At 47.2% G+C, this 27,201-nt stretch overlaps 29 non-coding genes across 29 annotated transcripts; all 29 read left to right on the top strand.

The window, feature by feature from the left end:
• Nucleotides 1–10,390: 10,390 nt before the first annotated feature.
• Trnas-cga (transfer RNA serine (anticodon CGA)) lies at nucleotides 10,391–10,472 on the top strand. The gene has a single exon. It is a non-coding gene; the product is annotated as a tRNA-Ser (tRNA).
• Nucleotides 10,473–11,212: 740 nt separating this feature from the next.
• Trnas-uga (transfer RNA serine (anticodon UGA)) lies at nucleotides 11,213–11,294 on the top strand. The gene has a single exon. It is a non-coding gene; the product is annotated as a tRNA-Ser (tRNA).
• A 580-nt stretch (nucleotides 11,295–11,874) lies between these two features.
• Nucleotides 11,875–11,947, top strand: Trnaf-gaa (transfer RNA phenylalanine (anticodon GAA)). The gene has a single exon. It is a non-coding gene; the product is annotated as a tRNA-Phe (tRNA).
• Nucleotides 11,948–12,487: 540 nt separating this feature from the next.
• Trnak-uuu (transfer RNA lysine (anticodon UUU)) lies at nucleotides 12,488–12,560 on the top strand. The gene has a single exon. It is a non-coding gene; the product is annotated as a tRNA-Lys (tRNA).
• A 138-nt stretch (nucleotides 12,561–12,698) lies between these two features.
• On the top strand, nucleotides 12,699–12,780 carry Trnas-cga (transfer RNA serine (anticodon CGA)). Its single transcript has one exon. It is a non-coding gene; the product is annotated as a tRNA-Ser (tRNA).
• Nucleotides 12,781–13,520: 740 nt separating this feature from the next.
• Nucleotides 13,521–13,602, top strand: Trnas-cga (transfer RNA serine (anticodon CGA)). Its single transcript has one exon. It is a non-coding gene; the product is annotated as a tRNA-Ser (tRNA).
• A 580-nt stretch (nucleotides 13,603–14,182) lies between these two features.
• Trnaf-gaa (transfer RNA phenylalanine (anticodon GAA)) lies at nucleotides 14,183–14,255 on the top strand. Its single transcript has one exon. It is a non-coding gene; the product is annotated as a tRNA-Phe (tRNA).
• A 540-nt stretch (nucleotides 14,256–14,795) lies between these two features.
• Trnak-uuu (transfer RNA lysine (anticodon UUU)) lies at nucleotides 14,796–14,868 on the top strand. Its single transcript has one exon. It is a non-coding gene; the product is annotated as a tRNA-Lys (tRNA).
• A 138-nt stretch (nucleotides 14,869–15,006) lies between these two features.
• On the top strand, nucleotides 15,007–15,088 carry Trnas-cga (transfer RNA serine (anticodon CGA)). Its single transcript has one exon. It is a non-coding gene; the product is annotated as a tRNA-Ser (tRNA).
• A 740-nt stretch (nucleotides 15,089–15,828) lies between these two features.
• Trnas-uga (transfer RNA serine (anticodon UGA)) lies at nucleotides 15,829–15,910 on the top strand. The gene has a single exon. It is a non-coding gene; the product is annotated as a tRNA-Ser (tRNA).
• Nucleotides 15,911–16,490: 580 nt separating this feature from the next.
• Nucleotides 16,491–16,563, top strand: Trnaf-gaa (transfer RNA phenylalanine (anticodon GAA)). Its single transcript has one exon. It is a non-coding gene; the product is annotated as a tRNA-Phe (tRNA).
• A 540-nt stretch (nucleotides 16,564–17,103) lies between these two features.
• Nucleotides 17,104–17,176, top strand: Trnak-uuu (transfer RNA lysine (anticodon UUU)). Its single transcript has one exon. It is a non-coding gene; the product is annotated as a tRNA-Lys (tRNA).
• Nucleotides 17,177–17,314: 138 nt separating this feature from the next.
• Nucleotides 17,315–17,396, top strand: Trnas-cga (transfer RNA serine (anticodon CGA)). The gene has a single exon. It is a non-coding gene; the product is annotated as a tRNA-Ser (tRNA).
• Nucleotides 17,397–18,136: 740 nt separating this feature from the next.
• On the top strand, nucleotides 18,137–18,218 carry Trnas-uga (transfer RNA serine (anticodon UGA)). Its single transcript has one exon. It is a non-coding gene; the product is annotated as a tRNA-Ser (tRNA).
• Nucleotides 18,219–18,798: 580 nt separating this feature from the next.
• Nucleotides 18,799–18,871, top strand: Trnaf-gaa (transfer RNA phenylalanine (anticodon GAA)). Its single transcript has one exon. It is a non-coding gene; the product is annotated as a tRNA-Phe (tRNA).
• Nucleotides 18,872–19,411: 540 nt separating this feature from the next.
• Trnak-uuu (transfer RNA lysine (anticodon UUU)) lies at nucleotides 19,412–19,484 on the top strand. Its single transcript has one exon. It is a non-coding gene; the product is annotated as a tRNA-Lys (tRNA).
• Nucleotides 19,485–19,622: 138 nt separating this feature from the next.
• On the top strand, nucleotides 19,623–19,704 carry Trnas-cga (transfer RNA serine (anticodon CGA)). The gene has a single exon. It is a non-coding gene; the product is annotated as a tRNA-Ser (tRNA).
• Nucleotides 19,705–20,444: 740 nt separating this feature from the next.
• Trnas-uga (transfer RNA serine (anticodon UGA)) lies at nucleotides 20,445–20,526 on the top strand. The gene has a single exon. It is a non-coding gene; the product is annotated as a tRNA-Ser (tRNA).
• A 580-nt stretch (nucleotides 20,527–21,106) lies between these two features.
• Trnaf-gaa (transfer RNA phenylalanine (anticodon GAA)) lies at nucleotides 21,107–21,179 on the top strand. Its single transcript has one exon. It is a non-coding gene; the product is annotated as a tRNA-Phe (tRNA).
• A 540-nt stretch (nucleotides 21,180–21,719) lies between these two features.
• Trnak-uuu (transfer RNA lysine (anticodon UUU)) lies at nucleotides 21,720–21,792 on the top strand. The gene has a single exon. It is a non-coding gene; the product is annotated as a tRNA-Lys (tRNA).
• Nucleotides 21,793–21,930: 138 nt separating this feature from the next.
• On the top strand, nucleotides 21,931–22,012 carry Trnas-cga (transfer RNA serine (anticodon CGA)). Its single transcript has one exon. It is a non-coding gene; the product is annotated as a tRNA-Ser (tRNA).
• Nucleotides 22,013–22,752: 740 nt separating this feature from the next.
• Nucleotides 22,753–22,834, top strand: Trnas-uga (transfer RNA serine (anticodon UGA)). Its single transcript has one exon. It is a non-coding gene; the product is annotated as a tRNA-Ser (tRNA).
• A 580-nt stretch (nucleotides 22,835–23,414) lies between these two features.
• Trnaf-gaa (transfer RNA phenylalanine (anticodon GAA)) lies at nucleotides 23,415–23,487 on the top strand. Its single transcript has one exon. It is a non-coding gene; the product is annotated as a tRNA-Phe (tRNA).
• A 540-nt stretch (nucleotides 23,488–24,027) lies between these two features.
• Nucleotides 24,028–24,100, top strand: Trnak-uuu (transfer RNA lysine (anticodon UUU)). The gene has a single exon. It is a non-coding gene; the product is annotated as a tRNA-Lys (tRNA).
• Nucleotides 24,101–24,238: 138 nt separating this feature from the next.
• Nucleotides 24,239–24,320, top strand: Trnas-cga (transfer RNA serine (anticodon CGA)). The gene has a single exon. It is a non-coding gene; the product is annotated as a tRNA-Ser (tRNA).
• A 740-nt stretch (nucleotides 24,321–25,060) lies between these two features.
• Nucleotides 25,061–25,142, top strand: Trnas-uga (transfer RNA serine (anticodon UGA)). The gene has a single exon. It is a non-coding gene; the product is annotated as a tRNA-Ser (tRNA).
• Nucleotides 25,143–25,722: 580 nt separating this feature from the next.
• On the top strand, nucleotides 25,723–25,795 carry Trnaf-gaa (transfer RNA phenylalanine (anticodon GAA)). Its single transcript has one exon. It is a non-coding gene; the product is annotated as a tRNA-Phe (tRNA).
• A 540-nt stretch (nucleotides 25,796–26,335) lies between these two features.
• On the top strand, nucleotides 26,336–26,408 carry Trnak-uuu (transfer RNA lysine (anticodon UUU)). The gene has a single exon. It is a non-coding gene; the product is annotated as a tRNA-Lys (tRNA).
• A 138-nt stretch (nucleotides 26,409–26,546) lies between these two features.
• Trnas-cga (transfer RNA serine (anticodon CGA)) lies at nucleotides 26,547–26,628 on the top strand. Its single transcript has one exon. It is a non-coding gene; the product is annotated as a tRNA-Ser (tRNA).
• The last annotated feature ends 573 nt before the right edge of the window (nucleotides 26,629–27,201 follow it).

Here is a 27,201-nt window from a genome sequence, read left to right as displayed (position 1 = left end):
CAGTCCAACCTGGTTCAGATCCCAAACACTAGAGCAGTACTCAAGAATAGGTTGCACCATCATGCTATACAGATGAACCACCCTTTCCTAAAAATCTCCCAATAAACTGAAGTCGACCATTTGCCTTCCCTACCACATTTCTCACATGCTCGTTCCTTATCATATCACCTTGCAACATTATGCACAGATATTTAGATGACTTGACTATGCTAAGCAGAACATTAGTAATACTGTATCCAAACATTGCAGGTTTGATCTTACTACTCATCCGCATTAACTGACATTTTTCCACATTTAGGGCTAGCTGTCATTCATCACACCAACTGAAAATTTTCTGTAAGTCATCTTGTACCTTCCTACAGTCACTCAACTTCAACAGCTTACCGTACATCATGGCAGCATCAGCAAACTACCGTAGATTACTGCCCACCCTATCTGCCAAATCATTTATGTATATAGGGAACAGCAACAGTCCTCTCACATTTCCTTGGGACACTCCTCATGATACCCTTCTCCCTGATGAATGCTTGCCATCTAGGACAACATACCGGATTCTATTATTTAAGAAGTCTTCAAGCCACTTACATATTTGTAAACTTATTCTGTATACTCGTACTTTCATTAATAGCCTGCAATGGGGCACTATGTCAAATGATTTCTGGAAATTTAGAAATATGGAATCCCCCTGTTGCCCTTCATCCATAGTTTTCACTTTATCACATGAGAGAAGGGCAAGCTGAGTTTCACATGCACGATGCTTTCTAATACCATGCTGATTTGTGGACAGCTTCTCAGCCTCAAGAAAATTTATTGTATTGGAACTGAGAATATGGTTAAGGATTCTGCAGGAAAGAGATGTTATGGATTTTTGAAAGTCTTTTCGGGTTTGCTGCCGGATCCTAAAATCAACTTGACTCGATATTTCGGCGATCCAACTGTTCGCCATCTTCAGGAAATGCTGCTTCTGCTGATGAGTCCCGCTGAGAACTGACGCAAGATTGCAATTCGACGTCCTATATAGGCCACTGTTCAGCACACGGCGCATGCACCGCCCATCACGGTTTCTGACTTCCAAAACAGGGAGGTGGCGCCGCCCTTAGTGAAACACTGCTGGCAACGATATATCGCAATCAAGGCCGCATCGAAGAACGTTCAGTTTTGATGCGAGATAATACAGGATTCCACGTTTTGCTAAGAGGAAACCCATTGTCCCTATTGATTAAATTATCAGCCAACCTAATTTCGATCGCCTCTTTATACACACTATTCCAAAAACCGGAAATGTTGGCAATTACGACAGTTTCCTCAAATTTCATTTTATGTCTCTCATTCAGGCAGTGTTCTGCTACGGCCGATTTTTCCGGCTGTTGTAGCCTCGTGTGACGGTGATGTTCCACACACCTGTCATTCACTGTGCGAATAGAACGGCCAACGTAAGCTTTCCCACATTGACACGGGATCTTGTACACCCCGGGTTTCTTGAGTCCCAAATCATCCTTCACAGAGCCGAGCAGAGCCCTAATCTTAGAGGGTGGACGGAACACACTCTTAATGTTAAAACTCCTTAAAATTCGTGCAATCTTAAACGATAAGCCTCCAGCATAAGGAAGAAAGGCCACAGATCTATGTTGCTCTTTGGACACCTCCGGAGATGGTCCAAATTCCATAGCCCGACGAATCTGTTTCTCGGTGTTATCGTTTAAGATTGGACGAATTTTAAGGAGTTTTAACATTAAGAGTGTGTTCCGTCCACCTTCTAAGATTAGGGCTCTGCTCGGCTCTGTGAAGGATGATTTGGGACTCAAGAAACCCGGGGTGTACAAGATCCCGTGTCAATGTGGGAAAGCTTACGTTGGCCGTTCTATTCGCACAGTGAATGACAGGTGTGTGGAACATCGCCGTCACACGAGGCTACAACAGCCGGAAAAATCGGCCGTAGCAGAACACTGCCTGAATGAGATACATAAAATGAAATTTGAGGAAACTGTCGTAATTGCCAACATTTCCGGTTTTTGGAATAGTGTGTATAAAGAGGCGATCGAAATTAGGTTGGCTGATAATTTAATCAACAGGGACAATGGGTTTCCTCTTAGCAAAACGTGGAATCCTGTATTATCTCGCATCAAAACTGAACGTTCTTCGATGCGGCCTTGATTGCGATATATCGTTGCCAGCAGTGTTTCACTAAGGGCGGCGCCACCTCCCTGTTTTGGAAGTCAGAAACCGTGATGGGCGGTGCATGCGCCGTGTGCTGAACGGTGGCCTATATAGGACGTCGAATTGCAATCTTGCGTCAGTTCTCAGCGGGACTCATCAGCAGAAGCAGCATTTCCTGAAGATGGCGAACAGTTGGATCGCCGAAATATCGAGTCAAGTTGATTTTAGGATCCGGCAGCAAACCCGAAAAGACTTTCAAGACTTATTACGCTGGGAAAGCCTATGTAGTCAGATGTTATGGGTATTGGTCTGTAATTTTTTTGGGTCCGTTCTTTTATCCTTCTTATATACTCGAATCACCTGCATTTTTTTCTAGTCACTTGAGACTTATGCTGGGCAAGAGATTCATGATAACTGTGAGCTGGGTAAGGGGCCAATGCTGTAGAGTACTCTTGGTAAAATCGAACAGGGATTACGTGCAGACCAGGTGATTTATTTGCTTTCAAATCTTTCAGTTGTTTCTCTACACCAGGTATGCTTATTACTATGGCTGGGGGATAGAGCACTTGCCCGCGAAAGGCAAAGGTCCCGAGTTCGAGTCTCAGTCTGGCACACAGTTTTAATCTGCCAGGAAGTTTCATACCAGTGCACACTCTGCTGCAGAGTAAAAATTTCATTCTAATCCTTGTTTCCATACTGACATTGTCAGTAAGGATATACCACGTACATCCATATTTCAAATGTAATATTACATATATCACATTTTTCACTGTAGAAAAGTAGGGCTAGTATTCCATACTTCAGCTGACCTACATAGTTCAATTAAAGAACAGAACACTTGTACTAGCAAAGGCAAAAACGGGACAAATGTAATATTTATATACTGCACTTTAGTTGACATATATAAGTCAACTGGAAAATGGGATACTAGTACTAGCGAAGATAAAAAAGTGACAAACGTAAAATTTGTACCCTGTACCACTAGTGAATCCGAAAAAAGTGACAAATGGAAAATTTGCACCCTGTACTTCAATTCACCTATATAGTTCAGTTGAAAAAAAGAATACTAATATGAGTGAAAGCAAAAAAAGTGACAAATATAAAATTTGTATCCTGTACTTAAGTTACCCTATATAGGTTGATTTTTCTGGCTTCACTAGTACTAGTAGCCTGTTCTTCAGTTGACTTACAAGTACAAGGTATGAATCAGTTGTAGAGGGAACAGCAGTTGGAGGGGAGGAGGAGATAGATGGATGTGGGAGGATGAAGTGCACCCAGAAAGAGGGAGGAGGAGATGTGTTCATACATGAATTGAATGCACAAAGTGGATGAAGCCATGGGGAAAAGGCTAGTTATGTATAAAATTTGATTATTCTCTGGTAAACTTCAGAAAAAAGGTAATGCGTTCCATTGTAAGAGCTGTGTGCCTGTACCATTAATATATCTGTTTAGGTGAGTATAGGTTTGAAACTTCCTGGCAAATTAAAACTATGTGATGGATCGAGAGTCAGACTTGGGGTCTTGGCCTTTCATGTGCAAGTGCTCTACCAACTGAGCTACCCATGGACAATTCTCCACTCCAGAATGAAGAGGTGAGATACTGTCAGAAATGTGTCATGACCTGCCCTCATAGCTTTACTTCCGCCAGTATATCGCCTCTTCATTCTAGAGTAGAGGATTGTCCATGTAAAATCAAATAGGGGAAATACAAGAACAGGTTTAGCAATGAATAAGGAAGTGTGAATGTGGATGGTAAACTACACTCCTGGAAATGGAAAAAAGAACACATTGACACCGGTGTGTCAGACCCACCATACTTGCTCCGGACACTGCGAGAGGGCTGTACAAGCAATGATCACACGCACGGCACAGCGGACACACCAGGAACCGCGGTGTTGGCCGTCGAATGGCGCTAGCTGCGCAGCATTTGTGCACCGCCGCCGTCAGTGTCAGCCAGTTTGCCGTGGCATACGGAGCTCCATCGCAGTCTTTAACACTGATAGCATGCCGCGACAGCGTGGACGTGAACCGTATGTGCAGTTGACGGACTTTGAGCGAGGCCGTATAGTGGGCATGCGGGAGGCCGGGTGGACGTACCGCCGAATTGCTCAACACGTGGGGCGTGAGGTCTCCACAGTACATCGATGTTGTCGCCAGTGGTCGGCGGAAGGTGCACGTGCCCGTCGACCTGGGACCGGACCGCAGCGACGCACGGATGCACGCCAAGACCGTAGGATCCTACGCAGTGCCGTAGGGGACCGCACCGCCACTTCCCAGCAAATTAGGGACACTGTTGCTCCTGGGGTATCGGCGAGGACCATTCGCAACCGTCTCCATGAAGCTGGGCTACGGTCCCGCACACCGTTAGGCCGTCTTCCGCTCACGCCCCAACATCGTGCAGCCCGCCTCCAGTGGTGTCGCGACAGGCGTGAATGAAGGGACGAATGGAGACGTGTCGTCTTCAGCGATGAGAGTCGCTTCTGCCTTGGTGCCAATGATGATCGTATGCGTGTTTGGCGCCGTGCAGGTGAGCGCCACAATCAGGACTGCATACGACCGAGGCACACAGGGCCAACACCCGGCATCATGGTGTGGGGAGCGATCTCGTACACTGGCCGTACACCACTGGTGATCGTCGAGAGGACACTGAATAGTGCACGGTACATCCAAACCGTCATCGAACCCATCGTTCTACCAGTCCTAGACCGGCAAGGGAACTTGCTGTTCCAACAGGACAATGCACGTCCGCATGTATCCCGTGCCACCCAACGTGCTCTAGAAGGTGTAAGTCAACTACCCTGGCCAGCAAGATCTCCGGATCTGTCCCCCATTGAGCATGTTTGGGACTGGATGAAGCGTCGTCTCACGCGGTCTGCACGTCCAGCACGAACGCTGGTCCAACTGAGGCGCCAGGTGGAAATGGCATGGCAAGCCGTTCCACAGGACTACATCCAGCATCTCTACGATCGTCTCCATGGGAGAATAGCAGCCTGCATTGCTGCGAAAGGTGGATATACACTGTACTAGTGCCGACATTGTGCATGCTCTGTTGCCTGTGTCTATGTGCCTGTGGTTCTGTCAGTGTGATTATGTGATGTATCTGACCCCAGGAATGTGTCAATAAAGTTTCCCCTTCCTGGGACAATGAATTCACGGTGTTCTTATCTCAATTTCCAGGAGTGTATAACTAGCATAGTCAATGCATTATAATAGCGAAGATATACACAAATTTAACACTCACCAAAGTAGTAAAAATTTATGGACCACCCGCTCCCATAGACATTGAAAGAATGTATGATGAGATAAATAATTCAGTATGTTAAGATAGACAAAAATTTAATTGTGATGGAGGACTAGCAACCGACAGGAAAAGGAAGGAAAGGAATTGTAAAAGGAGGACATGGACTGGGAGAAGGACTGAAAAGGAAGCTGTCTTGTAGAATTTTGCACAAGGCATAATTTGACAATTGTGAACGCTGTTTTAAGAATTTTGTGGATGTATTCCAATCTCTACCTTCTCCTACACTTTTTACCCTCTAGTACCATGGTTGTTATTCCCTGATGTCTTAACACATGCCCTATCACCCTGTCTTTTCATCTTGCTAGTGTTTTCCATGTGTTATTTACTTTGCCAATTCTGTGGAGAACCTTCGTGTCTTATCAGTCTACCTTATTTTCACCAATCGTGTGTATTACCACACCTTAAAAGCTTAGATTCTCTTCAGTTCCGATTTTCCCACTGTTCACTACAGTACGATTCTGTGCTCCAAACACACATTCTCAGCAAATTCTTCTACAAATTAGTGCTTATTTTTGATACTAGTAGACTTCTCTTGGCCAAGAATGCCCTCTTTGCCAATGATAGTCCACTTTTCATGTGCTCCTTGCTTTGACCATCATGACTTATTTTGCTTTCACAGTAGTAGACTTCCTTAACTTTATCAAATTCATGATCACCAATGCTGATATTAAGTAGCTTGCTATTCTGCAATTCTTCTTCACTTTCACTGAGTATCATAGTGTCATGTCTTATCATTGGTCTCCTTTCACTTTGAATTTTTATACCACCTTTGAACCTTTTGTTTATTTCCATCATAGCTTATTTCATGTATAAATTGAACATCATGGCCAAAAGAGTCCATCCTCGCTTACAACCTTTTTAATTTGTGCATTTCATTCATGGTCTTCCAAATTTTATTGTTCCCTGTTGGTGTTTGCACATATTCTGTTACCCATCTTTCCCTTTAGCTTGCTTCTATTTTTCTCAAGATTTTGAACATCTTACACCATTTCACATTGTAGAAGGCTTTTTCTAGGTTGAGAGATCCTATGAGCATGCCCTGATTTTTCTTAAATCTAGCTTCCATTATCAAGTGCAATGTTAGAACTGCTTCTCTAATGCCTTTCTCTTTCATAAAGCCAAACTGATCATCAGCTAACAGAGCTGCAATTTTCATTTCCATTTTTCTGTATATTTTTTTGTCAGCAGCTTCAATGCGTGAGATGTTAAGCTGACTGTGCAATAATTCTCACACTCAGCTGCTCTTTCTGTCTAATGAATTGTGTGGATGACATATTTCTGAAAGTCTGGTGATGCATCTCCAGTCTCATGCATGCTACTCATCAACTTGAAAAGCTATTTGGTTGCCATTTCCCCCAACGATTTTAGAACTTCTGATGGAGTGGCACGTATCCCTTGTTGTATTTGATCTCAAGTCATCCAGAGCTCTTTTAAATTCTGTGTCTAATTCATGATCCCCTATGTCTTCCTTATAAACTCCAGTTCATTGTCAGAGAAGTCCTTCGCCTCATAGAGGTCTTCAACGCACTTTTTCCACCCATCCATTCTCTCCTCTACATTTAACAATGGAATTCCCACTGCACTCTTAATTTTGACAACCATGCTTTTAATTTCACTGAAGATTGTTTTGACTTTTTTATATGTTGAATCAGTTCTTCCGATGGCTATTTCTTTTTTGGTTTCTTCACATTTTTCCTGGAGCCATTTCACCTTAGCTTCCCTGGACTTCCTATTTATTTTATTCGGAAGTGACTTATTTCTGCACTCCCTTCTCTCGTCAATCAGTGGAAGTATTTCCTTTGGTATTCAAGGTTTCTTCAAAACTTACCCTCCTTGTACCAATATGTGATTGTCCTTTTTAGGAGACTGAAACTGCCTACTCTAGCATTTCCTACCACAGTATCCATATATGAACTTCATATAGGTCTCATCATTGCTAGTATTTCAGTTCCACACTTCCTTCCACACTGATTCTTCCAGATGATGCTCTTAAACTCAAACCTATTCTTCATCACTACTTGGTTGTGATCTGAGTCTGTATCTACTCTTGGGCACGCCTTACAATCCAGTATCTGATTTAAGATTATCTGCATAACCGTGATGCAATCCAACTGGAATCTTCCCTTGTCTCCAGGTGTTTTCCAACTATACAGGGTGATTCAAAAAGAATACCACAACTTTAGGAATTTAAAACTCTGCAACGACAAAAGGCAGAGCTAAGCACTATCTGTCGGCGAATTAAGGGAGCTATAAAGTTTCATTTAGTTGTACATTTGTTCGCTTGAGGCGCTGTTGACTAGGCGTCAGCGTCAGTTGATGCTAAGATGGCGACCGCTCAACAGAGAGCTTTTTGTGTTATTGAGTACGGCAGAAGTGAATCGACGACAGTTGTTCAGCGTGCATTTCGAACGAAGTATGGTGTTAAACCTCCTGATAGGTGGTGTATTAAATGTTGGTATAAACAGTTTACAGAGAATGGGTGTTTGTGCAAAGGGAAAAGTTCTGGACGGCCGAGAACAAGTGATGAAAATGTAGCACGCATCCAGCAAGCATTTGTTCGCAGCCCAGGAAAATCGACTCGCAGAGCTAGCAGAGAGCTGCAAATTCCACAATCAACTGTATGGAGAGTCCTATGAAAAAGATTAGGTATGAAACCTGAACGTCAACTACCTGAGGCGATGGATCGGCCGCCAGGCAGCCCGTGACAGAGCACTTCATCACTGGCCTCCAAGAAGCCCTGATCTTACCCCCTGCAATTTTTCCTTATGGGTGTATGTTAAGTATATGGTGTTTCGGCCACCTCTCCCAGCCACCATTGATGATTTGAAACGAGAAATAACAGCAGCTATTCAAACTGTTACGCCTGATATGCTACAGAGAGTGTGAACGAGTTGGAGTATCGGGTTGATATTGCTCGTGTGTCTGGAGGGGGCCATATTAAACATCTCTGAACTTGTTTTTGAGTGAAAAAAAAACCTTTTTAAATACTCTTTGTAATGATGTATAACAGAAGGTTATATTATGTTTCTTTCATTAAATACACATTTTTAAAGTTGTGGTATTCTTTTTGAATCACCCTGTATATCTCCCATTTGCAATTCTTGAACAGAGTATTTGCTATTACCAACTGAAATTCATTGTAGCAATGAAGTAGCCTTTCTCCTCTCTCATTCCCACTTCCAAGCCCATATTCTCGCATAACCCTTTCTTCTGTTCCTTCTGATACAACCACATTCCAGTCCCCCATTATTATTAGAGATTCATCTCCCTCTTCATGCTGAATTTCGAGTTCAGTATCCTCATATACTTCTTATATTTCTTCATTTTCTGCTTGCAACATTGGCATGTATATCTGAAGCTGGTGGTGGTTTGCTATCAGATCTTATGAGCAGAACCCCATCACTGAACTGTTTGCAGTACTTCACTCTCTGCCCTACTTTCCTATTCATAATGAATCCTACTCTGATTATAACATTTTCTACTGATATAAGCTAACATTTGCCTGAACAGAAATCCACATTTTCTTTCCATTTCACTTCACTGACCCTTGCTCACTATACCTAGATTGAGTCTTAGCGTTTCCTTTTTTTCTAGTTTTACTGCTACATGCAAATTTCTGAAATTCTGTGCTCTGACTCATAAAATGTTATCCCTTTGTATAATATTCCATCTTTGTCCCATGGTCAGTTACCCCTCGGCAGCCTGCTGGTGAAGGTCCAGATGGGGGCTACTCTGGAATCTTTTGACAATGGAGAAATCATGATGACAGTTTATAATTACAGGACACATGTCCTGTGGATATTTATGATGTGCCTTAATGTGGTGATTTACATTGTGTTGGGCATCTTCATGTCGACAGCTTATGGCTTATTCTTTCAGCTTCTAAAGGCAGTTCTCCATCCCAGGGGCAAGGAGTGCCTTGGACCTCTGTTCACTCCTCTGCTCTCTTTGGATACATCACAGATGGAATAAGGGTGACTTCTTATCCTGATAACCACCATTCCTGATGACCTTTATTCAAAATTTAAGCAACAGCTGGAATATTTTGAGTACTTGTCAAAAGGTTGTAAATGTGAAAGAGATTTTGAAAAAACCATCTAGTTTGGGGTATATCATATAATGGTAAGACACAAATTTCAAAATAATATTATAAACTACAAAACTTTTCCAGGGGCAAATGTGCTCTGACCATAATTTGGTTATGGACTGCAGATTAAAACTGAAGAAGTTGTAGAAAAGTGTGAAATTAAGGAGAATGAGAGAACCAGAGGTGGTTGAGAGTTTCAAAGCCATAATCAAGGTCAGTGGACTGAATTAGGGGAATGGAATACAGTACATAACAAGTAGCTAGTTTTGAGAAATAAAATAGTGACAGCTGCAGAGGATAAAATAGGACAGAAGACAAGGCCTTTTAGGAGCTGTTGGATAATATGCAAGATATTGAATTCAGTCAAAGCTGCCAAAAGGGAATTAAGGAGTTTTTAACACACAGACAGAAACAATAAAAATGCTACTGTACGTTAAAGCTTTCGGCAAAAAGGTCTTCTTCTGAAGTAGAAAACACCCACCCAAGCATAAGCACAACTCTACACACACATGACCACTGTATCAGCCACTGATGGCTGGACTATGAACACCCACAGCACCTAAAGGGATAGGCAGTCAGTGAGTAGTATGGATAAGGAGGAGGCTGGGAAGGGAAGAGAGAGTAATAGCAGGGTAGGAGTATGGGAGGTTGTTGCGCTGCTTGCAGGGATTGGGGGGAGGGGGAGGGGAGTGGGAGGTCGGGCTGACAGGTGCAGTCAGGACGTTTGAGTGGGGGAAGGGTGGCAGCGGAAAGGAATGTGGAAAAGGAGAGAAGTGGTTATGAATAAAACAACCAGTGGGTGTGATAGCGGCAGTTTCACTTGTCGGAAGATACTTCCGCCACAGGCAGTCGTGGCCGAGTGGTTAAGGCGTCTCACTCGAAATCAGATTCCCTCTGGGAGCGTAGGTTCGAATCCTACCGGCTGCGTGCGATTTTGCGTAAAGAGGAGCAAACATTTTCGCACACATGTGACATGTGTGGGCGAATGCGGGTGCAAACCAGTGACGCCATTCTCAACAAGACGAAAATTTCCGTTTTAAGAATACTGAGTTTTCGCGACGACCGCTGCTTACTCTGGCTATCGGTTCACCTCACACTGACACTGACGCTGGGACTGCAGAAAGCCGTCGCTGAGATCGTGAGTACACAGATGTGCTCGAAAGTGATGGACAGAGCGAACATCTCATTTTCTTTTTAAGAATCGCAATTTCAATCACTCGAGTGCGGCAAAAGCAGTGGTGCAGCGTTTCTTTTCTTAAGATCTCGCAGCTGCTTGGAGGTATGTCCATCGTTTTAAGACGACAGAAAACTAGCGTCAGCGGTGCGTCAGTGGGAAGTCGGTGAAGTCGCCATTGGAGCCGTAAGCCAGTAATTACGACATGCGAATCACTCGCACACCACGCAGCTGTACGATAATGCTCTTGCGTGGGTCCGCATAGCTGAGTCGGTAGAGCGTTAGGTTTTCAACCAAAGGGTCCTGGGTTCAAGTCCCTGTCTGGGCGAAAATTAATACACCTGGGTTCAAGTCCCTGTCTGGGCGAAAATTAATACACTTTCGTAACGGCTAATGGAAACCGTACAGGAAAGAGTGAGGCCACGCCGTTTTCTGCCACCAGATTGCTTCTAAAGATGGCGGTTTCAGTTGTCGGGAGTCGCTTCCGCCACCGGCAGTCGTGGCCGAGTGGTTAAGGCGTCTGACTTGAAATCAGATTCCCTCTGGGAGCGTAGGTTCGAGTCCTGCCGACTGCGAAAATTTTCTCGCTCTCAAATGGCGGACGTTCAGCTGCATCCTAGCAGTTGCGTCACTACTAAACACGTGGGTCACCAGCAATGTGCAGTGCTATTTGATCCAGGGCGCAGCGCTACAGTCGCGCCCACAAGCTGCAGCTCATCTCCGCGTCTCGCAGGCGTCCACCAGGTGTTAGTACAAGTGTCGCCTCACTGGGCAGTGCAGATGTGTCCATTTTAGCTTGCAGACGATGACGTGTGAGCTAACGCAAGTCGAATGTTTTACCGTGTGTATCTGCTAGATACTGCCTCTCATACGGTGGAGAGACTCACTCCTTCTTGTGTCTCGTTCTCCGCACACGAGTTGCCCCTGGCATCGATATAGCACGGGTTTTCTAGCGTCAGCGAAGTCAATATTACACGAATCGAGTCGACATGTTTGCTTGTTACGATGACGGAAGAAGAAGAAATGTGTGTGTAACTTCACTGCATCGGCTGCTCGCCTTTCAGCGCCCCTGTGTCTTATCAGACGAAGGTGACTGTGAAATTGGCAACGAGGCAGAGGTTAATGAACACATGCAAATGACAACCTTCACCGTCAGCCGAAATAGCTCAGTTGGGAGAGCGTTAGACTGAAGATCTAAAGGTCCCTGGTTCGATCCCGGGTTTCGGCAGGGATTCGTTTTGATGCGACGCCAATGGAATTACTCTGCGTTTGTGATAATGCAACTACCGCTGACAACAAAAATGACTCTCTCCTGTAGCTGTTCTGGTTGTCTAGTGCATGCCATAAGAGGAACTCACTAGACAACTAACTCCCCTAGAAGCAAAAGAATTAAAAATATCCTACCGACTGCATTCCTGTTTCTGTGTCAGGTGGTGAAGAACGTCTTCAACGGAACCGTGAAATGAGCGAAAGCGTGGGAAACATTGCATTCGAAATGCTTGTGAAATTTCCAATTGCCCAGTGAGTGTCGACAAAACACGTAAATTCTCTGCTCCAACGTATGAGACGTAACAACTGGGGCAATTTGTTGTTGCATCATGTGCCAGCAGTCTTCGATAGTGTGTTACGAGCTTAGCGCGATAAGTTTGTAGACAGCATTTAGGCGACGTTTTATTTGTTAACGGCCCCATACAGCGATTGCACAACAGTAAAGGACATGAGTCAATGTATAGTTGTGCGTCGTGGGAGGTTTTGCAGCCTCGTGTGAGCCCGGATAGCTCAGTCGGTAGAGCATTAGGCTTTTAACCTAAGGGCCCAGGTTTCAAGTCCCTGTCCAGGCGGAAATTTTAATACTTTGGTAGCGATTCGTCTGGTAGCGGTGGAGACGCTACAGAAAATAATGCAGCTACGCCGTTTTCTGACACCACAGTGCTTTAAACGGTAGCAGTTGCATGTGTCCGGAGAACACCGCGCTAACGGCAGTCGTGGCCGAGTGGTTAAGGCGTCTGACTCGAAATCAGATTCCCTCTGGGAGCGTAGGTTCGAATCCTACCGGCTGCGTGCGATTTTGCGTAAAGAGGAGCAAACATTTTCGCACACATGTGACATGTGTGGGCGAATGCGGGTGCAAACCAGTGACGCCATTCTCAACAAGACGAAAATTTCCGTTTTAAGAATACTGAGTTTTCGCGACGACCGCTGCTTACTCTGGCTATCGGTTCACCTCACACTGACACTGACGCTGGGACTGCAGAAAGCCGTCGCTGAGATCGTGAGTACACAGATGTGCTCGAAAGTGATGGACAGAGCGAACATCTCATTTTCTTTTTAAGAATCGCAATTTCAATCACTCGAGTGCGGCAAAAGCAGTGGTGCAGCGTTTCTTTTCTTAAGATCTCGCAGCTGCTTGGAGGTATGTCCATCGTTTTAAGACGACAGAAAACTAGCGTCAGCGGTGCGTCAGTGGGAAGTCGGTGAAGTCGCCATTGGAGCCGTAAGCCAGTAATTACGACATGCGAATCACTCGCACACCACGCAGCTGTACGATAATGCTCTTGCGTGGGTCCGCATAGCTGAGTCGGTAGAGCGTTAGGTTTTCAACCAAAGGGTCCTGGGTTCAAGTCCCTGTCTGGGCGAAAATTAATACACCTGGGTTCAAGTCCCTGTCTGGGCGAAAATTAATACACTTTCGTAACGGCTAATGGAAACCGTACAGGAAAGAGTGAGGCCACGCCGTTTTCTGCCACCAGATTGCTTCTAAAGATGGCGGTTTCAGTTGTCGGGAGTCGCTTCCGCCACAGGCAGTCGTGGCCGAGTGGTTAAGGCGTCTCACTCGAAATCAGATTCCCTCTGGGAGCGTAGGTTCGAGTCCTGCCGACTGCGAAAATTTTCTCGCTCTCAAATGGCGGACGTTCAGCTGCATCCTAGCAGTTGCGTCACTACTAAACACGTGGGTCACCAGCAATGTGCAGTGCTATTTGATCCAGGGCGCAGCGCTACAGTCGCGCCCACAAGCTGCAGCTCATCTCCGCGTCTCGCAGGCGTCCACCAGGTGTTAGTACAAGTGTCGCCTCACTGGGCAGTGCAGATGTGTCCATTTTAGCTTGCAGACGATGACGTGTGAGCTAACGCAAGTCGAATGTTTTACCGTGTGTATCTGCTAGATACTGCCTCTCATACGGTGGAGAGACTCACTCCTTCTTGTGTCTCGTTCTCCGCACACGAGTTGCCCCTGGCATCGATATAGCACGGGTTTTCTAGCGTCAGCGAAGTCAATATTACACGAATCGAGTCGACATGTTTGCTTGTTACGATGACGGAAGAAGAAGAAATGTGTGTGTAACTTCACTGCATCGGCTGCTCGCCTTTCAGCGCCCCTGTGTCTTATCAGACGAAGGTGACTGTGAAATTGGCAACGAGGCAGAGGTTAATGAACACATGCAAATGACAACCTTCACCGTCAGCCGAAATAGCTCAGTTGGGAGAGCGTTAGACTGAAGATCTAAAGGTCCCTGGTTCGATCCCGGGTTTCGGCAGGGATTCGTTTTGATGCGACGCCAATGGAATTACTCTGCGTTTGTGATAATGCAACTACCGCTGACAACAAAAATGACTCTCTCCTGTAGCTGTTCTGGTTGTCTAGTGCATGCCATAAGAGGAACTCACTAGACAACTAACTCCCCTAGAAGCAAAAGAATTAAAAATATCCTACCGACTGCATTCCTGTTTCTGTGTCAGGTGGTGAAGAACGTCTTCAACGGAACCGTGAAATGAGCGAAAGCGTGGGAAACATTGCATTCGAAATGCTTGTGAAATTTCCAATTGCCCAGTGAGTGTCGACAAAACACGTAAATTCTCTGCTCCAACGTATGAGACGTAACAACTGGGGCAATTTGTTGTTGCATCATGTGCCAGCAGTCTTCGATAGTGTGTTACGAGCTTAGCGCGATAAGTTTGTAGACAGCATTTAGGCGACGTTTTATTTGTTAACGGCCCCATACAGCGATTGCACAACAGTAAAGGACATGAGTCAATGTATAGTTGTGCGTCGTGGGAGGTTTTGCAGCCTCGTGTGAGCCCGGATAGCTCAGTCGGTAGAGCATTAGGCTTTTAACCTAAGGGCCCAGGTTTCAAGTCCCTGTCCAGGCGGAAATTTTAATACTTTGGTAGCGATTCGTCTGGTAGCGGTGGAGACGCTACAGAAAATAATGCAGCTACGCCGTTTTCTGACACCACAGTGCTTTAAACGGTAGCAGTTGCATGTGTCCGGAGAACACCGCGCTAACGGCAGTCGTGGCCGAGTGGTTAAGGCGTCTGACTCGAAATCAGATTCCCTCTGGGAGCGTAGGTTCGAATCCTACCGGCTGCGTGCGATTTTGCGTAAAGAGGAGCAAACATTTTCGCACACATGTGACATGTGTGGGCGAATGCGGGTGCAAACCAGTGACGCCATTCTCAACAAGACGAAAATTTCCGTTTTAAGAATACTGAGTTTTCGCGACGACCGCTGCTTACTCTGGCTATCGGTTCACCTCACACTGACACTGACGCTGGGACTGCAGAAAGCCGTCGCTGAGATCGTGAGTACACAGATGTGCTCGAAAGTGATGGACAGAGCGAACATCTCATTTTCTTTTTAAGAATCGCAATTTCAATCACTCGAGTGCGGCAAAAGCAGTGGTGCAGCGTTTCTTTTCTTAAGATCTCGCAGCTGCTTGGAGGTATGTCCATCGTTTTAAGACGACAGAAAACTAGCGTCAGCGGTGCGTCAGTGGGAAGTCGGTGAAGTCGCCATTGGAGCCGTAAGCCAGTAATTACGACATGCGAATCACTCGCACACCACGCAGCTGTACGATAATGCTCTTGCGTGGGTCCGCATAGCTGAGTCGGTAGAGCGTTAGGTTTTCAACCAAAGGGTCCTGGGTTCAAGTCCCTGTCTGGGCGAAAATTAATACACCTGGGTTCAAGTCCCTGTCTGGGCGAAAATTAATACACTTTCGTAACGGCTAATGGAAACCGTACAGGAAAGAGTGAGGCCACGCCGTTTTCTGCCACCAGATTGCTTCTAAAGATGGCGGTTTCAGTTGTCGGGAGTCGCTTCCGCCACCGGCAGTCGTGGCCGAGTGGTTAAGGCGTCTGACTTGAAATCAGATTCCCTCTGGGAGCGTAGGTTCGAGTCCTGCCGACTGCGAAAATTTTCTCGCTCTCAAATGGCGGACGTTCAGCTGCATCCTAGCAGTTGCGTCACTACTAAACACGTGGGTCACCAGCAATGTGCAGTGCTATTTGATCCAGGGCGCAGCGCTACAGTCGCGCCCACAAGCTGCAGCTCATCTCCGCGTCTCGCAGGCGTCCACCAGGTGTTAGTACAAGTGTCGCCTCACTGGGCAGTGCAGATGTGTCCATTTTAGCTTGCAGACGATGACGTGTGAGCTAACGCAAGTCGAATGTTTTACCGTGTGTATCTGCTAGATACTGCCTCTCATACGGTGGAGAGACTCACTCCTTCTTGTGTCTCGTTCTCCGCACACGAGTTGCCCCTGGCATCGATATAGCACGGGTTTTCTAGCGTCAGCGAAGTCAATATTACACGAATCGAGTCGACATGTTTGCTTGTTACGATGACGGAAGAAGAAGAAATGTGTGTGTAACTTCACTGCATCGGCTGCTCGCCTTTCAGCGCCCCTGTGTCTTATCAGACGAAGGTGACTGTGAAATTGGCAACGAGGCAGAGGTTAATGAACACATGCAAATGACAACCTTCAACGTCAGCCGAAATAGCTCAGTTGGGAGAGCGTTAGAGTGAAGATCTAAAGGTCCCTGGTTCGATCCCGGGTTTCGGCAGGGATTCGTTTTGATGCGACGCCAATGGAATTACTCTGCGTTTGTGATAATGCAACTACCGCTGACAACAAAAATGACTCTCTCCTGTAGCTGTTCTGGTTGTCTAGTGCATGCCATAAGAGGAACTCACTAGACAACTAACTCCCCTAGAAGCAAAAGAATTAAAAATATCCTACCGACTGCATTCCTGTTTCTGTGTCAGGTGGTGAAGAACGTCTTCAACGGAACCGTGAAATGAGCGAAAGCGTGGGAAACATTGCATTCGAAATGCTTGTGAAATTTCCAATTGCCCAGTGAGTGTCGACAAAACACGTAAATTCTCTGCTCCAACGTATGAGACGTAACAACTGGGGCAATTTGTTGTTGCATCATGTGCCAGCAGTCTTCGATAGTGTGTTACGAGCTTAGCGCGATAAGTTTGTAGACAGCATTTAGGCGACGTTTTATTTGTTAACGGCCCCATACAGCGATTGCACAACAGTAAAGGACATGAGTCAATGTATAGTTGTGCGTCGTGGGAGGTTTTGCAGCCTCGTGTGAGCCCGGATAGCTCAGTCGGTAGAGCATTAGGCTTTTAACCTAAGGGCCCAGGTTTCAAGTCCCTGTCCAGGCGGAAATTTTAATACTTTGGTAGCGATTCGTCTGGTAGCGGTGGAGACGCTACAGAAAATAATGCAGCTACGCCGTTTTCTGACACCACAGTGCTTTAAACGGTAGCAGTTGCATGTGTCCGGAGAACACCGCGCTAACGGCAGTCGTGGCCGAGTGGTTAAGGCGTCTGACTCGAAATCAGATTCCCTCTGGGAGCGTAGGTTCGAATCCTACCGGCTGCGTGCGATTTTGCGTAAAGAGGAGCAAACATTTTCGCACACATGTGACATGTGTGGGCGAATGCGGGTGCAAACCAGTGACGCCATTCTCAACAAGACGAAAATTTCCGTTTTAAGAATACTGAGTTTTCGCGACGACCGCTGCTTACTCTGGCTATCGGTTCACCTCACACTGACACTGACGCTGGGACTGCAGAAAGCCGTCGCTGAGATCGTGAGTACACAGATGTGCTCGAAAGTGATGGACAGAGCGAACATCTCATTTTCTTTTTAAGAATCGCAATTTCAATCACTCGAGTGCGGCAAAAGCAGTGGTGCAGCGTTTCTTTTCTTAAGATCTCGCAGCTGCTTGGAGGTATGTCCATCGTTTTAAGACGACAGAAAACTAGCGTCAGCGGTGCGTCAGTGGGAAGTCGGTGAAGTCGCCATTGGAGCCGTAAGCCAGTAATTACGACATGCGAATCACTCGCACACCACGCAGCTGTACGATAATGCTCTTGCGTGGGTCCGCATAGCTGAGTCGGTAGAGCGTTAGGTTTTCAACCAAAGGGTCCTGGGTTCAAGTCCCTGTCTGGGCGAAAATTAATACACCTGGGTTCAAGTCCCTGTCTGGGCGAAAATTAATACACTTTCGTAACGGCTAATGGAAACCGTACAGGAAAGAGTGAGGCCACGCCGTTTTCTGCCACCAGATTGCTTCTAAAGATGGCGGTTTCAGTTGTCGGGAGTCGCTTCCGCCACCGGCAGTCGTGGCCGAGTGGTTAAGGCGTCTGACTTGAAATCAGATTCCCTCTGGGAGCGTAGGTTCGAGTCCTGCCGACTGCGAAAATTTTCTCGCTCTCAAATGGCGGACGTTCAGCTGCATCCTAGCAGTTGCGTCACTACTAAACACGTGGGTCACCAGCAATGTGCAGTGCTATTTGATCCAGGGCGCAGCGCTACAGTCGCGCCCACAAGCTGCAGCTCATCTCCGCGTCTCGCAGGCGTCCACCAGGTGTTAGTACAAGTGTCGCCTCACTGGGCAGTGCAGATGTGTCCATTTTAGCTTGCAGACGATGACGTGTGAGCTAACGCAAGTCGAATGTTTTACCGTGTGTATCTGCTAGATACTGCCTCTCATACGGTGGAGAGACTCACTCCTTCTTGTGTCTCGTTCTCCGCACACGAGTTGCCCCTGGCATCGATATAGCACGGGTTTTCTAGCGTCAGCGAAGTCAATATTACACGAATCGAGTCGACATGTTTGCTTGTTACGATGACGGAAGAAGAAGAAATGTGTGTGTAACTTCACTGCATCGGCTGCTCGCCTTTCAGCGCCCCTGTGTCTTATCAGACGAAGGTGACTGTGAAATTGGCAACGAGGCAGAGGTTAATGAACACATGCAAATGACAACCTTCAACGTCAGCCGAAATAGCTCAGTTGGGAGAGCGTTAGAGTGAAGATCTAAAGGTCCCTGGTTCGATCCCGGGTTTCGGCAGGGATTCGTTTTGATGCGACGCCAATGGAATTACTCTGCGTTTGTGATAATGCAACTACCGCTGACAACAAAAATGACTCTCTCCTGTAGCTGTTCTGGTTGTCTAGTGCATGCCATAAGAGGAACTCACTAGACAACTAACTCCCCTAGAAGCAAAAGAATTAAAAATATCCTACCGACTGCATTCCTGTTTCTGTGTCAGGTGGTGAAGAACGTCTTCAACGGAACCGTGAAATGAGCGAAAGCGTGGGAAACATTGCATTCGAAATGCTTGTGAAATTTCCAATTGCCCAGTGAGTGTCGACAAAACACGTAAATTCTCTGCTCCAACGTATGAGACGTAACAACTGGGGCAATTTGTTGTTGCATCATGTGCCAGCAGTCTTCGATAGTGTGTTACGAGCTTAGCGCGATAAGTTTGTAGACAGCATTTAGGCGACGTTTTATTTGTTAACGGCCCCATACAGCGATTGCACAACAGTAAAGGACATGAGTCAATGTATAGTTGTGCGTCGTGGGAGGTTTTGCAGCCTCGTGTGAGCCCGGATAGCTCAGTCGGTAGAGCATTAGGCTTTTAACCTAAGGGCCCAGGTTTCAAGTCCCTGTCCAGGCGGAAATTTTAATACTTTGGTAGCGATTCGTCTGGTAGCGGTGGAGACGCTACAGAAAATAATGCAGCTACGCCGTTTTCTGACACCACAGTGCTTTAAACGGTAGCAGTTGCATGTGTCCGGAGAACACCGCGCTAACGGCAGTCGTGGCCGAGTGGTTAAGGCGTCTGACTCGAAATCAGATTCCCTCTGGGAGCGTAGGTTCGAATCCTACCGGCTGCGTGCGATTTTGCGTAAAGAGGAGCAAACATTTTCGCACACATGTGACATGTGTGGGCGAATGCGGGTGCAAACCAGTGACGCCATTCTCAACAAGACGAAAATTTCCGTTTTAAGAATACTGAGTTTTCGCGACGACCGCTGCTTACTCTGGCTATCGGTTCACCTCACACTGACACTGACGCTGGGACTGCAGAAAGCCGTCGCTGAGATCGTGAGTACACAGATGTGCTCGAAAGTGATGGACAGAGCGAACATCTCATTTTCTTTTTAAGAATCGCAATTTCAATCACTCGAGTGCGGCAAAAGCAGTGGTGCAGCGTTTCTTTTCTTAAGATCTCGCAGCTGCTTGGAGGTATGTCCATCGTTTTAAGACGACAGAAAACTAGCGTCAGCGGTGCGTCAGTGGGAAGTCGGTGAAGTCGCCATTGGAGCCGTAAGCCAGTAATTACGACATGCGAATCACTCGCACACCACGCAGCTGTACGATAATGCTCTTGCGTGGGTCCGCATAGCTGAGTCGGTAGAGCGTTAGGTTTTCAACCAAAGGGTCCTGGGTTCAAGTCCCTGTCTGGGCGAAAATTAATACACCTGGGTTCAAGTCCCTGTCTGGGCGAAAATTAATACACTTTCGTAACGGCTAATGGAAACCGTACAGGAAAGAGTGAGGCCACGCCGTTTTCTGCCACCAGATTGCTTCTAAAGATGGCGGTTTCAGTTGTCGGGAGTCGCTTCCGCCACCGGCAGTCGTGGCCGAGTGGTTAAGGCGTCTGACTTGAAATCAGATTCCCTCTGGGAGCGTAGGTTCGAGTCCTGCCGACTGCGAAAATTTTCTCGCTCTCAAATGGCGGACGTTCAGCTGCATCCTAGCAGTTGCGTCACTACTAAACACGTGGGTCACCAGCAATGTGCAGTGCTATTTGATCCAGGGCGCAGCGCTACAGTCGCGCCCACAAGCTGCAGCTCATCTCCGCGTCTCGCAGGCGTCCACCAGGTGTTAGTACAAGTGTCGCCTCACTGGGCAGTGCAGATGTGTCCATTTTAGCTTGCAGACGATGACGTGTGAGCTAACGCAAGTCGAATGTTTTACCGTGTGTATCTGCTAGATACTGCCTCTCATACGGTGGAGAGACTCACTCCTTCTTGTGTCTCGTTCTCCGCACACGAGTTGCCCCTGGCATCGATATAGCACGGGTTTTCTAGCGTCAGCGAAGTCAATATTACACGAATCGAGTCGACATGTTTGCTTGTTACGATGACGGAAGAAGAAGAAATGTGTGTGTAACTTCACTGCATCGGCTGCTCGCCTTTCAGCGCCCCTGTGTCTTATCAGACGAAGGTGACTGTGAAATTGGCAACGAGGCAGAGGTTAATGAACACATGCAAATGACAACCTTCAACGTCAGCCGAAATAGCTCAGTTGGGAGAGCGTTAGACTGAAGATCTAAAGGTCCCTGGTTCGATCCCGGGTTTCGGCAGGGATTCGTTTTGATGCGACGCCAATGGAATTACTCTGCGTTTGTGATAATGCAACTACCGCTGACAACAAAAATGACTCTCTCCTGTAGCTGTTCTGGTTGTCTAGTGCATGCCATAAGAGGAACTCACTAGACAACTAACTCCCCTAGAAGCAAAAGAATTAAAAATATCCTACCGACTGCATTCCTGTTTCTGTGTCAGGTGGTGAAGAACGTCTTCAACGGAACCGTGAAATGAGCGAAAGCGTGGGAAACATTGCATTCGAAATGCTTGTGAAATTTCCAATTGCCCAGTGAGTGTCGACAAAACACGTAAATTCTCTGCTCCAACGTATGAGACGTAACAACTGGGGCAATTTGTTGTTGCATCATGTGCCAGCAGTCTTCGATAGTGTGTTACGAGCTTAGCGCGATAAGTTTGTAGACAGCATTTAGGCGACGTTTTATTTGTTAACGGCCCCATACAGCGATTGCACAACAGTAAAGGACATGAGTCAATGTATAGTTGTGCGTCGTGGGAGGTTTTGCAGCCTCGTGTGAGCCCGGATAGCTCAGTCGGTAGAGCATTAGGCTTTTAACCTAAGGGCCCAGGTTTCAAGTCCCTGTCCAGGCGGAAATTTTAATACTTTGGTAGCGATTCGTCTGGTAGCGGTGGAGACGCTACAGAAAATAATGCAGCTACGCCGTTTTCTGACACCACAGTGCTTTAAACGGTAGCAGTTGCATGTGTCCGGAGAACACCGCGCTAACGGCAGTCGTGGCCGAGTGGTTAAGGCGTCTGACTCGAAATCAGATTCCCTCTGGGAGCGTAGGTTCGAATCCTACCGGCTGCGTGCGATTTTGCGTAAAGAGGAGCAAACATTTTCGCACACATGTGACATGTGTGGGCGAATGCGGGTGCAAACCAGTGACGCCATTCTCAACAAGACGAAAATTTCCGTTTTAAGAATACTGAGTTTTCGCGACGACCGCTGCTTACTCTGGCTATCGGTTCACCTCACACTGACACTGACGCTGGGACTGCAGAAAGCCGTCGCTGAGATCGTGAGTACACAGATGTGCTCGAAAGTGATGGACAGAGCGAACATCTCATTTTCTTTTTAAGAATCGCAATTTCAATCACTCGAGTGCGGCAAAAGCAGTGGTGCAGCGTTTCTTTTCTTAAGATCTCGCAGCTGCTTGGAGGTATGTCCATCGTTTTAAGACGACAGAAAACTAGCGTCAGCGGTGCGTCAGTGGGAAGTCGGTGAAGTCGCCATTGGAGCCGTAAGCCAGTAATTACGACATGCGAATCACTCGCACACCACGCAGCTGTACGATAATGCTCTTGCGTGGGTCCGCATAGCTGAGTCGGTAGAGCGTTAGGTTTTCAACCAAAGGGTCCTGGGTTCAAGTCCCTGTCTGGGCGAAAATTAATACACCTGGGTTCAAGTCCCTGTCTGGGCGAAAATTAATACACTTTCGTAACGGCTAATGGAAACCGTACAGGAAAGAGTGAGGCCACGCCGTTTTCTGCCACCAGATTGCTTCTAAAGATGGCGGTTTCAGTTGTCGGGAGTCGCTTCCGCCACCGGCAGTCGTGGCCGAGTGGTTAAGGCGTCTGACTTGAAATCAGATTCCCTCTGGGAGCGTAGGTTCGAGTCCTGCCGACTGCGAAAATTTTCTCGCTCTCAAATGGCGGACGTTCAGCTGCATCCTAGCAGTTGCGTCACTACTAAACACGTGGGTCACCAGCAATGTGCAGTGCTATTTGATCCAGGGCGCAGCGCTACAGTCGCGCCCACAAGCTGCAGCTCATCTCCGCGTCTCGCAGGCGTCCACCAGGTGTTAGTACAAGTGTCGCCTCACTGGGCAGTGCAGATGTGTCCATTTTAGCTTGCAGACGATGACGTGTGAGCTAACGCAAGTCGAATGTTTTACCGTGTGTATCTGCTAGATACTGCCTCTCATACGGTGGAGAGACTCACTCCTTCTTGTGTCTCGTTCTCCGCACACGAGTTGCCCCTGGCATCGATATAGCACGGGTTTTCTAGCGTCAGCGAAGTCAATATTACACGAATCGAGTCGACATGTTTGCTTGTTACGATGACGGAAGAAGAAGAAATGTGTGTGTAACTTCACTGCATCGGCTGCTCGCCTTTCAGCGCCCCTGTGTCTTATCAGACGAAGGTGACTGTGAAATTGGCAACGAGGCAGAGGTTAATGAACACATGCAAATGACAACCTTCACCGTCAGCCGAAATAGCTCAGTTGGGAGAGCGTTAGACTGAAGATCTAAAGGTCCCTGGTTCGATCCCGGGTTTCGGCAGGGATTCGTTTTGATGCGACGCCAATGGAATTACTCTGCGTTTGTGATAATGCAACTACCGCTGACAACAAAAATGACTCTCTCCTGTAGCTGTTCTGGTTGTCTAGTGCATGCCATAAGAGGAACTCACTAGACAACTAACTCCCCTAGAAGCAAAAGAATTAAAAATATCCTACCGACTGCATTCCTGTTTCTGTGTCAGGTGGTGAAGAACGTCTTCAACGGAACCGTGAAATGAGCGAAAGCGTGGGAAACATTGCATTCGAAATGCTTGTGAAATTTCCAATTGCCCAGTGAGTGTCGACAAAACACGTAAATTCTCTGCTCCAACGTATGAGACGTAACAACTGGGGCAATTTGTTGTTGCATCATGTGCCAGCAGTCTTCGATAGTGTGTTACGAGCTTAGCGCGATAAGTTTGTAGACAGCATTTAGGCGACGTTTTATTTGTTAACGGCCCCATACAGCGATTGCACAACAGTAAAGGACATGAGTCAATGTATAGTTGTGCGTCGTGGGAGGTTTTGCAGCCTCGTGTGAGCCCGGATAGCTCAGTCGGTAGAGCATTAGGCTTTTAACCTAAGGGCCCAGGTTTCAAGTCCCTGTCCAGGCGGAAATTTTAATACTTTGGTAGCGATTCGTCTGGTAGCGGTGGAGACGCTACAGAAAATAATGCAGCTACGCCGTTTTCTGACACCACAGTGCTTTAAACGGTAGCAGTTGCATGTGTCCGGAGAACACCGCGCTAACGGCAGTCGTGGCCGAGTGGTTAAGGCGTCTGACTCGAAATCAGATTCCCTCTGGGAGCGTAGGTTCGAATCCTACCGGCTGCGTGCGATTTTGCGTAAAGAGGAGCAAACATTTTCGCACACATGTGACATGTGTGGGCGAATGCGGGTGCAAACCAGTGACGCCATTCTCAACAAGACGAAAATTTCCGTTTTAAGAATACTGAGTTTTCGCGACGACCGCTGCTTACTCTGGCTATCGGTTCACCTCACACTGACACTGACGCTGGGACTGCAGAAAGCCGTCGCTGAGATCGTGAGTACACAGATGTGCTCGAAAGTGATGGACAGAGCGAACATCTCATTTTCTTTTTAAGAATCGCAATTTCAATCACTCGAGTGCGGCAAAAGCAGTGGTGCAGCGTTTCTTTTCTTAAGATCTCGCAGCTGCTTGGAGGTATGTCCATCGTTTTAAGACGACAGAAAACTAGCGTCAGCGGTGCGTCAGTGGGAAGTCGGTGAAGTCGCCATTGGAGCCGTAAGCCAGTAATTACGACATGCGAATCACTCGCACACCACGCAGCTGTACGATAATGCTCTTGCGTGGGTCCGCATAGCTGAGTCGGTAGAGCGTTAGGTTTTCAACCAAAGGGTCCTGGGTTCAAGTCCCTGTCTGGGCGAAAATTAATACACCTGGGTTCAAGTCCCTGTCTGGGCGAAAATTAATACACTTTCGTAACGGCTAATGGAAACCGTACAGGAAAGAGTGAGGCCACGCCGTTTTCTGCCACCAGATTGCTTCTAAAGATGGCGGTTTCAGTTGTCGGGAGTCGCTTCCGCCACCGGCAGTCGTGGCCGAGTGGTTAAGGCGTCTGACTTGAAATCAGATTCCCTCTGGGAGCGTAGGTTCGAGTCCTGCCGACTGCGAAAATTTTCTCGCTCTCAAATGGCGGACGTTCAGCTGCATCCTAGCAGTTGCGTCACTACTAAACACGTGGGTCACCAGCAATGTGCAGTGCTATTTGATCCAGGGCGCAGCGCTACAGTCGCGCCCACAAGCTGCAGCTCATCTCCGCGTCTCGCAGGCGTCCACCAGGTGTTAGTACAAGTGTCGCCTCACTGGGCAGTGCAGATGTGTCCATTTTAGCTTGCAGACGATGACGTGTGAGCTAACGCAAGTCGAATGTTTTACCGTGTGTATCTGCTAGATACTGCCTCTCATACGGTGGAGAGACTCACTCCTTCTTGTGTCTCGTTCTCCGCACACGAGTTGCCCCTGGCATCGATATAGCACGGGTTTTCTAGCGTCAGCGAAGTCAATATTACACGAATCGAGTCGACATGTTTGCTTGTTACGATGACGGAAGAAGAAGAAATGTGTGTGTAACTTCACTGCATCGGCTGCTCGCCTTTCAGCGCCCCTGTGTCTTATCAGACGAAGGTGACTGTGAAATTGGCAACGAGGCAGAGGTTAATGAACACATGCAAATGACAACCTTCAACGTCAGCCGAAATAGCTCAGTTGGGAGAGCGTTAGACTGAAGATCTAAAGGTCCCTGGTTCGATCCCGGGTTTCGGCAGGGATTCGTTTTGATGCGACGCCAATGGAATTACTCTGCGTTTGTGATAATGCAACTACCGCTGACAACAAAAATGACTCTCTCCTGTAGCTGTTCTGGTTGTCTAGTGCATGCCATAAGAGGAACTCACTAGACAACTAACTCCCCTAGAAGCAAAAGAATTAAAAATATCCTACCGACTGCATTCCTGTTTCTGTGTCAGGTGGTGAAGAACGTCTTCAACGGAACCGTGAAATGAGCGAAAGCGTGGGAAACATTGCATTCGAAATGCTTGTGAAATTTCCAATTGCCCAGTGAGTGTCGACAAAACACGTAAATTCTCTGCTCCAACGTATGAGACGTAACAACTGGGGCAATTTGTTGTTGCATCATGTGCCAGCAGTCTTCGATAGTGTGTTACGAGCTTAGCGCGATAAGTTTGTAGACAGCATTTAGGCGACGTTTTATTTGTTAACGGCCCCATACAGCGATTGCACAACAGTAAAGGACATGAGTCAATGTATAGTTGTGCGTCGTTGGAGGTTTTGCAGCCTCGTGTGAGCCCGGATAGCTCAGTCGGTAGAGCATTAGGCTTTTAACCTAAGGGCCCAGGTTTCAAGTCCCTGTCCAGGCGGAAATTTTAATACTTTGGTAGCGATTCGTCTGGTAGCGGTGGAGACGCTACAGAAAATAATGCAGCTACGCCGTTTTCTGACACCACAGTGCTTTAAACGGTAGCAGTTGCATGTGTCCGGAGAACACCGCGCTAACGGCAGTCGTGGCCGAGTGGTTAAGGCGTCTGACTCGAAATCAGATTCCCTCTGGGAGCGTAGGTTCGAATCCTACCGGCTGCGTGCGATTTTGCGTAAAGAGGAGCAAACATTTTCGCACACATGTGACATGTGTGGGCGAATGCGGGTGCAAACCAGTGACGCCATTCTCAACAAGACGAAAATTTCCGTTTTAAGAATACTGAGTTTTCGCGACGACCGCTGCTTACTCTGGCTATCGGTTCACCTCACACTGACACTGACGCTGGGACTGCAGAAAGCCGTCGCTGAGATCGTGAGTACACAGATGTGCTCGAAAGTGATGGACAGAGCGAACATCTCATTTTCTTTTTAAGAATCGCAATTTCAATCACTCGAGTGCGGCAAAAGCAGTGGTGCAGCGTTTCTTTTCTTAAGATCTCGCAGCTGCTTGGAGGTATGTCCATCGTTTTAAGACGACAGAAAACTAGCGTCAGCGGTGCGTCAGTGGGAAGTCGGTGAAGTCGCCATTGGAGCCGTAAGCCAGTAATTACGACATGCGAATCACTCGCACACCACGCAGCTGTACGATAATGCTCTTGCGTGGGTCCGCATAGCTGAGTCGGTAGAGCGTTAGGTTTTCAACCAAAGGGTCCTGGGTTCAAGTCCCTGTCTGGG

The sequence above is a fragment of the Schistocerca serialis genome, chromosome 4 (genome assembly GCF_023864345.2).
Source record: "Schistocerca serialis cubense isolate TAMUIC-IGC-003099 chromosome 4, iqSchSeri2.2, whole genome shotgun sequence".
NCBI lineage: Eukaryota > Metazoa > Arthropoda > Insecta > Orthoptera > Acrididae > Schistocerca > Schistocerca serialis.
Note: the sequence above shows the minus strand (reverse complement) of the source record. Positions and strands in the feature narration are given on the sequence as shown.